The 17699-nt window shown below is 42.0% G+C and overlaps 1 long non-coding RNA gene across 1 annotated transcript; it reads left to right on the top strand.

The window, feature by feature from the left end:
• Positions 1-2038: 2038 nt before the first annotated feature.
• On the top strand, positions 2039-15717 carry LOC144584021 (uncharacterized). The gene is made up of 3 exons (XR_013538012.1): positions 2039-2177; positions 13634-13758; positions 15429-15717. It is a non-coding gene; the product is annotated as an uncharacterized LOC144584021 (long non-coding RNA).
• Positions 15718-17699: the final 1982 nt, after the last annotated feature.

Consider the following 17699-nt stretch of genomic DNA (forward strand, 5'->3'; position numbering starts at 1 on the left):
GTTAAAGCAGCTCCTGCCTTCTGTCATCTAAAGAAGATGATTTACGGCCCCGGTCTGCAGGATGCTTATTCAGGGCAGAGCTATAATTGTGCAGCCTTTTTGGGGGGGAGGTGGGGAGATCCTTAGTGTGAGAAGAGTACTGATTAATGAGCAATTTATTCATTGCTGCTCCAAGAAAGGGGCATATCTCTCTGTCCTACCAAGCAATGAATCAAGTTGTGATTTCTGGAGGTGCATGTCAACTGTTTCAGCCACTGGGCAATTTGTTTAGCATAAAACTGTATTGTCTGCTCACTAGTAATGAGTACTAATGGGTAGATGACTGTGTCTGGAATGTAAATTTCACCTACTTGCCGAAGTAGAAGCTCAGTGTCCATTGTGTTTGGATGGGGCCATGTGTTCATGAGAAAGCTAAACTAGTCACAGTTAGATTTGTCTGCGTTGTTGGTTTGTTAGCATACTTTTACTTGTTTTTTAAAAGTAAAGGCTTCCTCCCCTATTTATCTTCCACAGAATTTCCCACTCCATGCCTGTGTACTTTCTCACAATCTTGTTGTGCATTGCACTGATAATTTCCCAGGCCAAAGGCAGATTCTGCCTCCAGTTGCGTTCTGTGCCAGTTGCAGCTGGGTCACATGTCCTTTGATCCATTCTGTGATTTATATATAGAGAGAGTATCTGAAGTATAAGACATTACCAGTATAATGTCAATATCATGCTCTTTCCCTTTTGCTCAAGTTTTTGGAGACTAATTATTTTTCCTTGTATAATTACGAAAATTGGCAAAACACTTGCCTTATTTACAAAATCGTACTGTCTCATTGGCCTTCTTAAAGTCTCCTGGCTAACCTACATGGCAATTAAGTGCAACAGAACTCTGGCTGTCTTTCCTAAGAAGCATGTGGGGATTCTGATAGAGACCACTGTGTATAAATCAGAGAAATCTGAACCACTCTCTCTAGCCTTTCCTTTTTATAAATGTATTCACAATGGGAATAATAGAAAGAAGATGCACTGATACCATTTTCCTGCTCCTCTACTATTTTTAGACTCTTGAGGGGAAGGGAAATGTTTTTACAAATAAACACTTATTGGGAGAGATTTAAATTTAATTGACTTGTTTCACTTGGCATACATTTTCGCTTCTGTCCTTTAAGTATTCAGTTTACATTGTTTATTATTTTATTTCTAACTGCTAGTTCTTTAAAGGGTTGTATTTACATACAGCTATATGTTGCAAAAAAAATCTATTAGGGAAAAATATAAAACAAACTAAAGTCCAGCCTCTATGCCTGCATAAAGAGGCTCTGATCTAAACCAGAGGTATTCATGCTTACTAGAGAAGTAAGAGAGGACCCTACCTATTTTAATTTAGCACGTACTCTGTCACTGAAGCAGAGATAGTACTGGAAGTAAAAACTGGGACCTATCCATGCTGGAGCATGGGAGATCTGTGTGAATCCTCCCCCAAACGTTGTCATGCCCCAACTGCTGCCACCTGTAGCTGTTGACCATGCCAACCGAGTGACAAGGGTTGTAATTTAAAATGTTTGGAGGGCTGCACCTCCTCCTTCCCTGGCCTGTAAGCAAACTGTGCCGTCCTGCGCTGAGCAAAACAAGCGTGCCAGCACAAGATATAACCCCTTCGTGTTACATTCTCTTGAGCTTGCTAATGGTTAACCTGGCAGCCCTAAGCTCTGCAGCCTGTGCATTAACCGAACATGTCTTTTTTAGACTTGCCAGCTTGTCGGGCGGGGGGGGGAGAGAATGTGGCATTGAAGTTTAGCCCTATGCAGTTTCCCTTATGTTTCTGACCTGAAGAACAAGTTTCCCTTTGTAGAAAGAAAGGAAGAAAGAAAAAGAGCAGGGGAAAAGAGAGAGAGAGAGAGAGAGTGAGTGAGCATCAGGTCCACCTAAAGCCGGCACACCCCCTTTGGCCTCCTCCCTCTGAACTTGTTACCTTGGAGCTGAGCTGTCGGAAGAAGGACATAAAAAGTTGCTTTGTAATCTCTGAGCCCTCATTATGTAAAATATACATGGGAGGAGCGTGAGCTTTTAAAAAAAAGAGAGAAAGAGAGATTTTCTGCAGGGAAGGAACCATGTGTGGATAAGAGGGAAGGCAAATGAGAAGCATTGAAGGAACGTTAACTTTCTGAGGAAAGAGAGTGAAAACTGAGGTATGTTCTCTGTATCTGTCTTCCCCCCCATCCATTTCCAGAGATTCTTTGGGGTGTTTTTTCGTTTTGTTTTTACTGCTAGCGCCACTTCGATGCTTTGAAGTGAAATCAAGTTTGGCAACCTCTAACAAGCTCCTACAGGAATACGCTCTGTCGTTTTCATGGTTGCAACAGAACTTTTCCATCTCTCTTGGCCTCTCTTCTGGATCGAACGGTGAAACAGAACACGAGACATGGTCTCCAACCTGGATGGCTCATCACCTTGGAATTTGGCATGTGCCGTTTCTTTCCTCGGTAGGATGAGGGGTTTAAAATCTTGTCGCTTTGGGTCTTAGTCTGTGGAGGAAAGGAGAGGTTGAATGTTTTGGCTTTCCGAATTTTCGCTTCTTGGGTTGTGGTGAAGAGTACTGGGAATTTTAATTTTCCCCGGGAATCCAGTTGTTAGGAAATTGCTGAGCTCATGATGACCCTTGACAGTAGAGAAAGATATCATATTGGAAGTGATACATTTTTTTGCCAGTATATCTTTGAAACCTTTTGTTTCAAACTGGTAACAGGAGAACGAAAGGTATGTGCAGGATTAAGCAAGCAATTATGAACCGACAGGGAGAGGCCTCACCAATTCAGAATGTACTGTACATATTCAAATCAGTAAAAAGCTTGGAAAAGTCGCTTCCTAGCCTAAAGGTCCCAGAATCCTGAGCCAACATGGCCACCAGCCATACCTGCTGGGGGGATAATAGGATATGTCATTGAAAATGTGACTTTTCCCAGCTCTGAGACAGTGTGATACAGCAGCTGAGACCTAAAACCCATTCATCCATAAAGTTTACTGGGTGAAAAGTCTTATTCAGCATGAGGTATTTTATGGGGCTGTTGTGAAGATAAACTAAGAGATGGATCAGTCTCCAACAACTTCGTTGCCACACGATGAAGGAATAGGCAGTCAGTGGTTCCAAGGTATGAACTAGGGTTTTACAGCATGCTCTAACCTTGGGTCCCCAGATGTTCTCCCAGAAATCCTGGCCAGCACAGCTCATGGTGAAGGCTTCTGAGAGTTATAGCTCAAGAACATCTGGGGAGCCAAGGTTGGGAACCACTGCTCTAATCCCATGGGTTACTTATCTTTTATGTTCTCCCATCTACCGCCCTACACACATCTTCTGGAGTTGTTCTCATCAACCAAGAGTATGTAGTCATATTTTCATAAATTTTGTTCAGAAAAAAAAATCAAGATATGGCCTCATGCCCTTTTGTTTGTGATTGATGAGTGCAATTTTCTCATCCTGAAGTTTTGGCCTCTTAGGAAGGAAGATCATTAAAAGTAGCTCTGGCCCTATCCTTTGGGAGAGTGAGGCGGCTGCTTCAGGTGGCAGGTGACAGGGGGCAGCAATAGCAGCAGCCCTCTGATGGTTCTTCTTGCAGTTTCCGTGCTACACAGATGCAAGAAGGGAGAGAAGGGGCCTTGAAGCTGCCGTCTGCACAGCAGACTGAGCAGGTAGGCACACTGCTCTCCTGGTTACAAGGCCAGACACTTACAGGCTGACACCATGTAGGACTTTCGGAATGGTGAGGCTATAGGAAAGCTGAACTCCAACCCCTCCCTCAAGTCACTTTGGGTCCCAAGCACGGGGTTTTGAATGGGCACCTATAAACACATTCACCTAAATATATTTATAGTGCTCTTGGGATCAGGAGCCATGCTCACCTGAATGCCTGAAGCTCCGGGTGACTTCCAGGTAGGAATGATGTGGAGTGTGTGACTTACATGTACTGTACTGCCCTCGTCCCTAAAACAATTCCACATGGTTTTAGGCTGCAAAGTTCATAACTCAGTGGCTTTGGGAGTTCAGTTCCCCACAGGGTCTCCTTGAGAGGGGCTGGACTTGAATGATCCACAGGGTCCCTTCCAGTTCTGCAGTTCTAAGATGATGGTGATTAAAAAGACACCGGTCAACACCAAAAACACCAGGCGCAGTCAATCAAGATTATAAAAATATTGATGGGTATCGTATAACAGATAAGTTTTAAATGGCAATATTAGGAACAGCGTACAACTGTGCTAATATTTAACAGATACATAGTTTTTGGTTAAAACTTGCATCTGTTATATAATACCACTCAATGTTTTCATACTATTGACTCTGCCTGGTGTATCATCATCATCGCCATCCCTCCATTACCAGTTAATCTTTTTATAATTTTGACTGTGCCTGGAATTTTTGAATAATAATAATAATATACATTGTATTTCTAATGAAGTCATCATTTTTATTACTAGGTGTGCATTTATATAGATAAATTAGCCATTGGTGGCTTATGGTCTGTGGGATAAAGTATCACCTCTGCTCATGGATGGGGCAGTGGTGAAAGGAAGATTGGCCAGTGTTATGAAGATTTATGTGCTCTGTAGGCCTTCTGTATGTGTGATGCATTTGTCATTTTAGATGACACTTTCTACCTAAAAGTAAATAATTTGGCTGAGGTTACTGAGCGCAGTCATGTTGGCCCTCTAGGACTTGAGCTCCGATTTCTCCGTCTAGTAGTTCACATTCTCACATTCTGTTTGCCATAGAGGTCAATGCTAGACCTATATCTTTGTCAAAGCATAGGTATAGGCCTGGCCTCAAGGTCTCCTTTGCCTGGGGCAGCTTATTTGTCTTGCTCTTATTATGTGCCTTACTCTTCTGTTTTAACAGCAACATGCTTATTGGTGGCCAGTCTTCTCTTACCTGATCGTCTCACTAGAAAGGAGAGCAAACCTCTTGCATCCGTTTGTGGAATAAATGGCCTGTTAAACACTTGCTTTATTTCCTGGTTAGATTTGCTACTGTATTTGTTTGTGAAGATGCAGGTGGAGAACATGGCTTGGACAAACTAAGAAGCAGAATCACAACTGTTTTGAAGAAAGGTGGGGAAAATGTTCCCCTAGCAGGAAAAGCCAGAAATGTTTGGGGATTTTTAGATTAGAAAAGGAAAAAAAAACCAAGTACAACAGATGTAGAAAATCATGTGGGTTGTGAAGGACATTGGTACTTCTTACGATGCTAGATGTTTGGGTTCATAGAAACAGACTGGTGGTGGAAGCACAGCACGCTGTTGACTTTTGTAATTTCACTGCCACACAGTACAGCTTATTATCTTAAAAGGTTGTCACCTTGTCTCTGCCCTTCCCCAACCCTGCTTCAAGGAATGTGATCTGAATGAATGGAAGCATTAAAAAGTACCTGATGGAGGTATCTTTAACTTTGTAATGGAGGCAGAAGAAATAGAGTGAGGATAGTACAGAATTGAAAAACAAATGGAAAAAAGAGGCTTGGATCCAGGCTGGTCATGCGTAAAGTAGAGCCCATAAAACCTCTGAGACTTAATTTTTTCACAACTGATTTAAATTGATTTCATTTGGATCTGCTTTCAAGTTTGACTGTTTGGATTTAACTCCATGTCTTGCTGCAGCATAAAAATGAACACATTTATCATGACATAATTCTTAGCGGAGTCTTAGATACACAGAAGGATACCCTCATTTGAAGGCACAGAGGGGGGAAATGTAGAGACTGGGTTTGAATGGCAGTGGAAATAAAAAAATAAAATAATCAACCCAGCCAAAGCAAAACAAAAAGATAGTCTTTGACCACTTCATTAAATCTCAGTATATGCAAAGAAGCAGAGTGATCATTCAGAGATGCAGCAGTTTATGATAACACTTGTTAATTGATGTCTGTAGTGAGATACAAAGCTATTTTGATATATGTCCAAATGAATCGAATCAAATCTCTAAATAAATCCTTTTCCTGTATTTTATCTGAGATATTCTCGCTTGGGAAAAAAACACTTTAAAAATAAAATGCATCTAGTTTTCCCCAGATATAAAGAAGGAAGTTCATGTGTATCTTTATAACACTTTGCATGAGAGTTCTTTATTGGGGGCCACACACACTTATGATGCCCTGCACTTCTTAGCTGCTTTAACCCTTTCACCAGCTGCTGGCATGCTGTATTCATTTATTCTGCAACATCTTGTTCTGCTGCAGTGATTCAAGAACAAAGAAGGCTTTTCTTCTTTTGGTTAACAATACCATTGACTAACATTTCTGTCTTGTCTGCTGATCCATAGTCCTTCAGAACTCAAGTGCCTTGGCAGAATCCATTCTTAGCGGTACTGGTTTTCAGCTTGTTGATGCAGAAGCTTCTAATGCCCTCATCACATTTCTCCCAGTTCTTGGTTCCACCCCCAAGCTGTGGACGTTGGTTTGGTCGGGGAGACCATTCACCATCTTCACCATCCCATAATGCCCTAGAGAGGGTAGGGCATCTCAGTACTTGGCGTTACATCTAGACATCCTAGGGCCCAATATTCCCTACCAAAGGGCCATACTTTGGTACAGCCTTTCTTCTCCATTCTGAACAGTCGAATCATCTCTTTTTGCCTTATATGCTTATAGGAAGAACTTTCAGTTAAAGTATGCTGGCATTTTTTGTTTTATTCACTGCCTTCCCCCACCCTCCCAATGCAGCCAGCCATGGAGATCTTCTCTGAAATTCTCTGAAGATGGTATTTGAACTGAAATATTTACCCTACAACAATGATTTATGGACTATAAAAACCATCCACTGCCACCGGATTGGCTCATAATTAAGGGATGCACTGGGGAAAAATTTTTTACGAGCCTCAGCAAACATGGAGCTAGCTCTGTTTCAACGAGTCTTGTTCCTGAAAAGCAAATTAGGGTTTTGGCTTTAGCTCTCATGCACTAAAACTGTAGATGAACATAGAGACTTTATAGATCCTATTCCAGTTTGACAGGTTTAACTTCTCGTGACCCACACAAAAAAGCGAGGTCTATAAAAACACAATAAAACAACAACTAAAAGTACAGAATAAAAAGTAATGTATCAACTTTAAAAACAGGGAATTCTCTCCCTGTTTTTCTCTGGTGTTCAAAGGAGAAAAGTGTAGACTGAAAGTGTACCTCCCTTGTAGGGAGGAGAATTCCATAAAGAACTCACATTGACCAAGAAGGTCCTCTTTACTGACCCCAGATGTTCCAAACGAGAAAGATGAAATGTACGTGTCTTTTCATATCAAATATATACAGTATATAAAATCACACACATCCATAAGGCAGAATGAGAGGAGTAGTGTACTGAGGCAGTAAGTTAAATTTAATGTTATTCTCTGGTGTGGTAGACCCATGGTGGGTGTAGGTTTGAATCCTGAATTTTTAAAATCAGGGTAGATGGATAGATTGGAGATGGAGAACTTTTGAACATCTGGAGACTGTGGACCTCAACTCCTGGAAGCCATGACAGTGTCAGTGAGGACTGCGAGAATCATGTTCTGAAGTCCTTGAAGGGCAACATGTTCTCCAACCTTGAGAGAGACAGTCTGAGGGCGGTGATCTCTTTGATACCTGTCTAAATCTCCGTGGCTCAATAAATTCTTGCACTTTCTTCATGGTGCCCCCCCAAAATTCAAGCCTCATTAAACCGCAGTAATAGTGGGTGTGTATTGTAGTTCCGAATGCCTCCCCTTAGTTTCAGTCTCTTTGTCTTGAAGAATGTCATTTCATAAGAACAAAAATGGGTTTCAGAGGCTTTTCCTTTTATGCTAGTGAAGTCCAAAGAGGTAAGGTCTTTGAATTTTGCAATGCAAAGCCTGTATTTCACTTGCCAAAATACGCCGGAAACTGTATTTAAGTTCTTTTGTGCAGCCTCGGCTCTCCCTGTGCCTTGCAAGGCTACGGAGGCTTCATTCCCAAACTGATGGGGAGATAATTAATGTTGCCTTGATGATAGTGTTCACACTCTTTTCAGATTAAAGAAGAAATTAGCTCAGCCCTTCATGCTTAAATACATGAGGAGAATTAATGTTCCTTTGATGCTGGTGAGCCCTTCCAGGTAGGAGCAAACGACCATTGTTTACCTGGGTCTAGAGGCTCTCTTTCTGCATCTTGAACAAAGGGTATTTTGAACTGAAACAACATTTCACAAAGCTAAAATTTGTCAGCATTCTATATCCTGAATATCCAAGTCCCAATTTTGCCTCTGAAAAGTGACTTTGAGGGATACAGACTAGATGACATCTGCTGCAACATACTTTTTCTATTCCGAATTTCTCTGATAAAATTTCAGAGCAATCATGCTACATATCCCATTTATACAAGTTCAGTTCTGTATGGCTTAATTTTACAATTTAGATGTCTCCCCCCCCCTTCTTCTTCCCCTCTGCTGCTCCCATTGAGCTGCTCAGAAATTGTGAGGTAAATTCAGACCCCTCCTGTTCCATTTACTCTTCTCTTATCTCTGGGAGTGGTGTATACTGGGATGAGAAACCAGAAGTCAAATAGTAGTCAAGGTAAAAGGTAAATGTTCCCCTTGACATTTAGTCCAGTCGTGTCCAACTCTGGGGCGCGGTCCTCATCACCGTCTCCAAGCCGTAGAGCCAGCGTTTGTCCATAGACAGTTTCTGTGGTCACGTGGCCAGCGCGACTAGACACGGAATGCCATGACCTTCCCACCAAGGTGGTCCCTATTTATCTACTTGCATTTTTACATGCTTTCGAATGGCTAGGTTGGCAGGAGCTGGGACAAGCGACGGAAGCTCCCTCCGTTGCGTGGATTCGACCTTACGACTGCTGGTCTTCTGACCCTGCAGCACAGAGGCTTCTGCGTTTAACCCGCAGCGCCACCACATCCCTTCTTTTCAGAGAGGGTGCGGCTAGGGTGAGGATAAATAAGCCATCATGGGGAGGAGGCCTCACTAAGAGCTAGATGCCCAGCTATTCCCCAATAGGATCTGGGGGGTGCATTGAGCCGTATTGTTCAAAGAATGAAATTTCTTTGCTAGCTGCTGTGTGTTTAATGTGAAGTGTGCTCAGTGGCACTCCGTACGTCACACTTAATATATGCCACATTGACTGAAGACTGCTGTCCTCTCTGATAGATTCTGAACCAAACCCCACAAGATTTAAAATATATTATAACTTGGCTTATAGTCCCAGAAAACAATGGCCTGTGTTGGCCACTTGTAGAGCTGTATTCTGGGCAGAGCACAGAGAAGCGCAGTTCTCTACATGATAACATCGCTGCAAACAAGCAGTGAAAAATCCCCAGGGAGAGTGTTGTAAACAAAGGAAGCCGCCTCAACAGAAGCAATGAGCCTGTCAAACTTGAAGGCTTACTTCATTGCCTAACCAGTGGCCTTTGACCCAAGGCAGTCTCTGAGGTCACAGAGAGCTGCCTGGAAGCGTTATTGTTGACTTCCAAAATGTCTGTGATTTGTTTTGCTGTAACTTTTCCTGAACCACAGATGAAAACAAATGTAGACCAGTATATTTCTAGGACTCAAGGTTCAAAATCTCTAGTTTTTTTTCCACCCATTCGCTAGGGTTCCTGTTTCTATACCGGGATGGGTCTAAAGCACAGACATTGTCCCCAATATTCTTCGGTACCATGTCACAATATTGCTAAAATTGAAGAGTTGCTCCTTCAAGACATAAAAAAATCAACTCAGACTCCTACAGATATGTTTGTTCCCCTCTGTTTCTGCAATCTATTCAAGGCAGCTGCTTTTAATTGTCATCTCTCCTGTCCAGTTAGGACTGGAATAGCAGTTGTTTTTGCTTCAAACCAACAAACACAACTACTGGGAGCTTTGGGAAATATTTACATGCAGGCTGTGTCAGCCGCCGTTCCAAAATAAGATAAATAAAGAATATATAATCAAGTGACAAAACTCCACATTACAATAATGTCAGAGCCTTTTCGGAACTAAATTATAATGTTTGAGGATAACATCATTAAGAAAATTGCATTGATTCAATTTGACATAAACATAGGTAACTGCAGGAATGTTGCATTTAACTCTCGGGTTTTCTGAATGTTTCTTTTGTCAGAGGGATCGGTTGTTAGCATATGTGTCCCACATATATTTTCCAAAGAATGAAAACATTCCACTCCCTCGCCCCGAGCTCTAGTGCCCCTGCTCCCTCACACCCAAACACAGATTTTTAAAAAGGTGTCTTAGAACAAAACAATCAATGCCTTAGTATGCCTTACAGGAGAAGAGCCAGCCAGCGTAGCCTTGGGCAAGCTGCAGAGTACCAGGGCACCCCCAGAAGAAGGAATTGATAAACCACTTCTGAGTCTACAAAACTCTGGAAAAGGTCTCCATAAGTCTGAGTCAACGTGACTTCTTCCTCTTCCTCCTCCTTCTGGGGAAGGGAATAGCTTTTGGGAATGTGGGGGGGAGCAGGTTGTTAGGAAACTAATGTGGGCCCCCAACTTTTCTCAGGAAAACTTTCTCAATGGGGCTTCCAACTGCCCCTGTTCCATCAAAATGAAAAGAAGACAGTTAAATCATGTTTTTTCCCCCAGAAATGTTTTTTTTCTGAGTGTAAATAATAAAAAATGTTATTTGTCTCTTAGAATCTGGAAATGTTCCTAGAATCCCCCAGGCAGTATGGCTGTTGGTATGCTGGGTGGGAGATCCCTGGCTTTATAGTGCAAACAAGCAGCTTTTTTTCAGCTTTCAGTCAAATAAATAACATGCTCAAGGCCCTACCTAAGCTACTAACTGGCAAGCCTCCCTATTGTCAAATTTTCATTCTCCTTAATTATTTTCTTTACCTGCTCAGCCAATCACCCTCAGCTAGGCTAGGTTAATATCTCCCCATTGTTCTTGACTGTAAGTATTTACAGTATTCTCTCTCTCTCTCTTTGCTCCCCCCCCCCCCTTTTCTTGTCAAGGAAGGAGGAGAGGCAGACTTGATTTCCTCCTCCAGCTCAAAACTGACTTGTTCCATCCTACTGCAGGCTGCATAAGGAAACCAGTTGCCGTGTTTATCTGCCCAAACGGTTTGATACGCATTATGAAAAACCCTTTGTTGTACAGCAGCTGTATAAAACAAAAGGGTGGGTGGTGGAAAGGAAAACGACGGCAGCTCATTAAATATGAGAGTGCAAGGTGTTTGCATTTTGTAGGGAAAACACATAAAGTTTAATTCATGTTCCGGAGATAACATGTAATCCCGCTGGTGATTACAGTGGGAAAGTTAAAAAAAAAATATGATCCAAGGCAATGGTTCTTCCTACATGGCTGAAAAAAAATTGATGAATTATAATAGTGTCCTGTGATTACCCAGGAAGTATTTTCCCACTATTTACGGAAACAAACAAAAAAGTCCTTGGAGGCAAATCATATAAAGAACAGGGAAACCCACCACAGCTTTTGAAAAGGGCAAAGGGACATTTAAAGTGGAATAAGGCAGAAAATAGTGGTAATATTCCTCACATGGCCATATAGGTAACAAATCCTGGCTGCCACCAGACATGTACCAAATAGTAGGCATCAGCATGTACTTTGAATATGCCTGTAGATAAGAGAATGCCCCTCTCTTCTGTAGCCTCTTCTGGGGAGATGTTAGCAATCCCTTTTTGACCATGTGCACATTTGTGAGCTAGTGGTTATCTGGTTTTAGGCCTCTCCCAGCTGTGTTTGGGTTGGGGGAGGAGAATTGCTTGACTTGACTGCATATGCATGTAAGCACACCACTTTGTACAAAGTGTTGGCTCACTAGTCTGTTCCCACTCCTTTCCTATAACGGTTTGTACAGACCTATCTGTAATCCAGGTGTTGAGACTTTCCAGGTTAGATTCATGGACTACTTTCTCAGCTGTTTGTTCTGAAGATATAGCTGGTCTAGAATGCTATTGTCAACTACCTATGATGTGCTAGTGAGATTCTGCTCAAAAATTCTTCCCTTCTAAGACCGTTCGCTAGATTCTTGGCAGACATGTTTTTCCTAACCCCTGTCATGTGCTTCCCATCTCTCACCAATAGTCCTTCCTTATGGAAGCACCGACTGTGGTCTCAGAAACCTGCCCTAACAAAGGGGGGTGGGGGTGGGGGAAACAGTACAACATGGATGGGAAGGCAGCTAACTCTGGGATCAGAAACATTTGTGAATGCTGCTCTTGTGACCTTTTATCAGTTGTTCCTTAGGTTTGGTTAGATTTCCCACTGCTTTGCCAATGAACATTGTTTGTGGTGTATTGTGGCAAAGTGAAAGGAGAGGTCAACAGCTACTTGTATACACTTCTGCTGTTAATTCACTCTCTGATTTGAAAGAATGATTTCCTTGTGAAATGTGCTGCCGGCCTGGTATTTAAGCAAAGCACGGTTTTGTTTATGACTCACTTCATGCCAGCCGATTTGTCTTTAGGGATATGGCTATGAGAACAGATATGTCTTCTATGAGTGAAGCTGCATGTGAATATTAAATGCACCCTTTAAAAACATAACTGCAGTCTAACTTCTGGAGAAAAATAGGAAGAATTTGCTGGGGGCGATATGGCACTGTTTTTGGTATTTTTAAAGATATATTGAAAACAAATCTAAGTAATCACACAATTTCTTGTATGCTTTTACTCCTGATAAAAGTGATATCTCTATATATAATGCAGTTCTGTGTATTATTTTCACTGAAATCTAGATTTGCATGCTCTTTTCCTGTAATGTATGCATTTTTTTTAAAACTGAGAGAACTGCACTGCATAATCTTCAGTAGTAAGGATTAACTGTTTCTGTTTGTGCCTTCTCTCAGAAGCGTGGATCAGGTGGTGCTCACGCTGAAATGAAAGCCAGATTTCTCCCTTGGCCCTGTGAAATGTTTTCATGTTGAGAAACATATTGCCATGCGTACACTTTTGTGAGAAAGGATAAGAATTGGAGCTGAAGGGATTGCTTCTCCTCTATTCTCTCCTCCTCCTCATGATACTCAGAAAAATTCAACTACAGAAGATTGGTTTAGAGAGTACCACCGACTGGGATGGGCACTTGAAGTGGAAGACTTCATTCCGATGGAATCTTTTGATTGAGAACAAACCCTTAAGCAAACAGTTAGTTGTTCTAACAAACCCCATAGGATTCTCCACTCCCTATCCCTGCCTATTTCTTAGGCATCCAGAGTACATACATACGTATGTGTTACACACACACACACACACACACACACACACAGACACACACACACACAAGTGTGATAACGGGAAAACTGAACAAGTACATACAGGGCTGAAATCTAGCTTAAGAACTGGGGAATGAGCAGAAGTCTCTGGCTGAAATCCAGCAGCATGTTGCAACTGGAGGAGGCTCATTGAATGAAACTAGCTTATGGAAAACTTGACTCACCAAATGCCCACTGATTCAATGGGCCTACTCTAGTTGCAGCAACTTACTACTAGAGTTCAGCCTCAATGTTTAGTTACGGGCTGCTACCTACTTTCCACCAAGAAAAGGGGTAGCATGTTATAAACCATTGCCTTTATTTTGGAAGATGTGTGTATGTGCTTTTTTTTAAGTGTAGGGAAGGAAAAATCTGTAAACTCTGTGTTTCACATGTGAATTTGTTAAACTGAAAGTGCTTTTCTGTTACTGCTTTTTTAATTACCAGGTAATCGTTTGGTGGTATTATTCCCATATGGCAAATACAGAGTTGAGTCATGAGTTTGGGGTAGAGATGAGATTCAACCAGTCTTCGTGATTTACAGCTCCATTGCACTGCATCTGCTCTCTAAGGTAGACCAGTATTCGTGGTCATATATTACATATCAGAGGCAGAAAAAGAAATGCCTTTAGGCATTTGGCTGAGGAGTCAGAGGTTGGGAGTTCGAATCCCCCGCTGTGACTCCCTGACAGGAGCTGGACTTGATGATCTATGGGGTCCCTTCCAGCTCTGCAGCTCTAAGATTTATTAAGGCCACCTAGTGAGTTCATGGCCAAGGAGAGATTCAAACTGAAGTCTTGCTGATTTGTACTTCAGCTTCTAGGCTAGACCATCTATCTCTTTGGTTGTTTTTCTTCTTTAAACAATCCTTTTAAAAAATAGTGGCACTATTCTGCTTTTCTATTTGTTTCCTGTGTGAGGTAGTTTGCTTAGTGCACATACACTGATTTGGAAATCATGGGCTTTAACTGAAAGCTTACCTGAGAAAGCTGTTTATCCCTCAGTAAGGATAGGGAAGATTTTAGTTATACAGACATAGCAAAAGTGTACTTCCTGAATTGATGTGTAAACCAGAAATGTGCTTAGCTGTTAGAATTCCAGATTCTCCAAAGTTTGCAGTGCAGTTCCTTGAACAAAAATGCACACGAAGAAGTTATATAATAGGGAAATGACATTATATATGCAAAATGTCTTGCAGAAATGCATGCATCAGGCAAAAGTGCATGCAGAAATCAATACAATTATCCATGCAAACATTACAAAACCAGTATAGAAATGGTATGAAATTAAGAGGAGGCTAATAAAACAGAAAACTGAAATTGACAATCATTAGTAGGGACGTGGTGGAGCTGCAGGTTAAACTGCTGAAGCCTCTGTGCTGCCAGGTCAGAAGACCCGCAGTCGTAAGATCGAATCTATGCGACAGAGTGAGCCCCTGTCGCTTGTCACAGCTCCTGCCAACCTAGTGGTTCGAAAGCATGTAAAATGCAAAAATGTGAGTGGATAAACAGGTACCACCTTGGTGGGAAGGTAAACAGCATTCCGTGTCTAGTCACGCTGGCCACGTGACCACGGAGGATTGTCTGCAGACAAACGCTAGCTCTATGGGTTGGAAACAGAAATGAGCACCGCCATCTACAGTCGGACATGACTGGACAAATTGTCAAGGGGAACCTTTACCTTTTTTTAAAGTCCCTAACTCAGGGATTAGACTAATGAAGTGGATGATTACTTTTTACCTAACATTTTAAATATGTCATTAATCCTTCTTTAATATTTGAATCATTTGCTGGTTTTGGCCCTTAATATTGTGTTTTCAATGACGTAAGTTACCTTGAGTCTTTTTTTAAGGAGAAAGGCGGGGTAGAAATATTTTAAATAACTAAATCAATAGCAGCAACTCAATGGCAAGACTTACTACTACTGCAACTTGTAGCCTGCATAATTACATTGTAATCCTCCCAGGGAGTGCTTTAAGAGTTATGGGGCAGTATATAAGCAACATGCTTTTTGTTTTACACGTTCTAGTACCTGGTCCGTCAATCTAGATTCAGGCCTAGGGTTAGTAAGGAAATGGCAGTGGCCCCAGAGTTTGGCAGAGTAACTTGTTTGAACTCCCAGAAAACTGATACATATTTGAGCGGAGTGATGGCCTTCTGTTCCCCCTGCCCCCACAGATGAATGCCCAAATAAGAAGTCAGGGTACATAGTCTATGCTAATTTTTTTTCCTTTTATTCACAGGGTGAAAAATAGCTCCCAGCAAAGAAGAATGAAAAATAAATGGGAGAATTTGTGGTTTTTAAACACTCACTGAACACAACCACAGTGCAAACAGGCTGCTGATTTGGATGGCTGTTCCAATAAGAACTTCTGTTGCTGCCCTCTTTCTCATCTAACACAGAGATTATGCCGTTGAATAGGGCATCAATGGACCCTTGGAATTTTGGACAATAGGTATTCTAAAGTTTTGTATCTAGCTGTGGAAAAAGAGCTCCCCCCATTTAGCTTCAGGAATGTCCACAGCCCATGTTTCCATTGCAGAAGGTCCCAGGTTCAATCTCCTGTGGTTGTTATGTGCTGTCAAGTCACCTCTGAATCACGATGACCCTATGAATGAATGATTTTCAAAATGTCTTGTCATCACCTGCTGTGCAACAGTTAAAGGCTTTTGAGGAGCACACCAGGGAAAGACTGCTTTCTCTGCCTTGACGTCTTGGAGAACTTTGGCCAGTTGTAATTCATGAATCGGATTAAATGGACTCATGGCTGCACTCAGTGTAGGGCCGCTTCGTCTGTTTTGCTGGACTAAGCAGCTGCCAGAACTGATATCTTAAAGGCTCTGTGTTCTACAGAGATTCCTTCTGCCGACAGAACATACACATCTGGAACAGGTTGCAAGAGTCAAGGGAGCCTATTTTGGCTTTGGAAATCGTGTGAGCTGATATGGGACACCCAGACAATGCCTCCTCTGGGAGCGTACAAAGCCAGCATTTCCTTTCTACAAATGTTACTGCAGTAGGTAAGTCTGATTGATCATTGCATTACAATGCATATGAGAAGCCACTTGCCTGTGATGAACCTCCCCCCCCCCACAATTTTGTTGTTGTTGTAAGGTGGGCTGGCTTCCACACATGGGGAAGAAGTTGCCCACACCAACCTTATGCCCATTGCTTAGCCAGGAATCCATTATTGGATTATCTGGTGCAGTATTTCATTGTATTTTGTCTTCACTTGATCATGTCCTAGCACACTTTGCAATGTGTAGCCTTGAAAATACTGTATTGGGCTGCAAATCCTATTGGCCATTTAGCCTAGCTCAGAGGGTGTTATGATGGGAGTTGTAGTCTGTAGAGCTGCACTTCTCCACTCATGTTCCCAATGGTTGCCGTTTGTTCAAATAGGTGTGTAAAGTACAAATTTCTTGCCTTTGCTGTTTATAACCTCACAATGCAATACTCCGCAGGTCTACTCAGAAAGGAAGCTCTGTTGAATACAGTGAGGTTTATCTTCCACAAAAATAACCAGTTTCTGCCCAATGTGGAGATTTTTGTGCAGTTGCTTTCTGGGTATTACAAACCCTGTAGCCCATGTCTAAAAGCTTTTTCACGCTGGCAGTTTTGAAAATAGAGGCGGCCTCTTGTTTTGCAGCTTGCTACCAAGACAGGTGTTTATTGGGCTGCTGTGATATAAGAATGGAGACACTTATCAATAAATAGTAGCACTTGTTAGCCTTGCCAGAGCTGGCAAGTATGAGTAATGTAGGGAATCTTATTTTAAAATATGAGAAATGGGGATATTTTTAATGGTATTTTGGCATATACTTGATTAATCGGTAGAGAGGAGAATTTGAAGATTATGGTGTCTGATGCAGTAGAAGGAAGAACATGTTTGGACAGTTGCGATTCCTAAATGTAAAATGTGTAGATTGTAAACAGTCTAGCAATTTCAACACCTCTGGGACAACTCAGCATGCTAGTTTTGTATTCCTGGGCTTTCTTGCACATTGTTTCTATGCAGCCATCCATGATCATCAAATCAAGTTGTCCCATATACAACACAACAGTGGTGGCTGGTGCCCACTGGAATTGGTCGGGAAAGGGCAGTCACAGGAAGGAAAACCCAGGTCATGTGAGGCTTACGGACCTTTTCCTTCTCCCTTGAAACGACATTGCAGTGTAGCTCCTCAACCTCTAACCAAGCCAAGATTATTCTCTGGTTTTTCTTTGGTAGGCTTCCATACTACCTACCGTACACATTTCTTTGCTGGTAAGAAGTGTGGTCTCTGTCACCTTTTATAGACAACAAAGAGGAAAAAAAAGGGGGGACACTCTCAATTTTCCCCTAACAATAATACAGGAGTGAAGGAGACTTAGGCCCAAGAAAGAATGACTAGTCCTACCATGCCTCTTCATTGGCAGCAGGTTAGCTAGTGGTGATGTGAATTGGAGTTCCCCAGGTCTGCAATATGGAATTCCTAAACATGTGACTAGGCTATTGCATTAGAGGGTCTGT

Source organism: Pogona vitticeps, chromosome 7, assembly GCF_051106095.1.
Source record: "Pogona vitticeps strain Pit_001003342236 chromosome 7, PviZW2.1, whole genome shotgun sequence".
NCBI classification, from domain to species: Eukaryota; Metazoa; Chordata; class Lepidosauria; order Squamata; family Agamidae; genus Pogona; species Pogona vitticeps.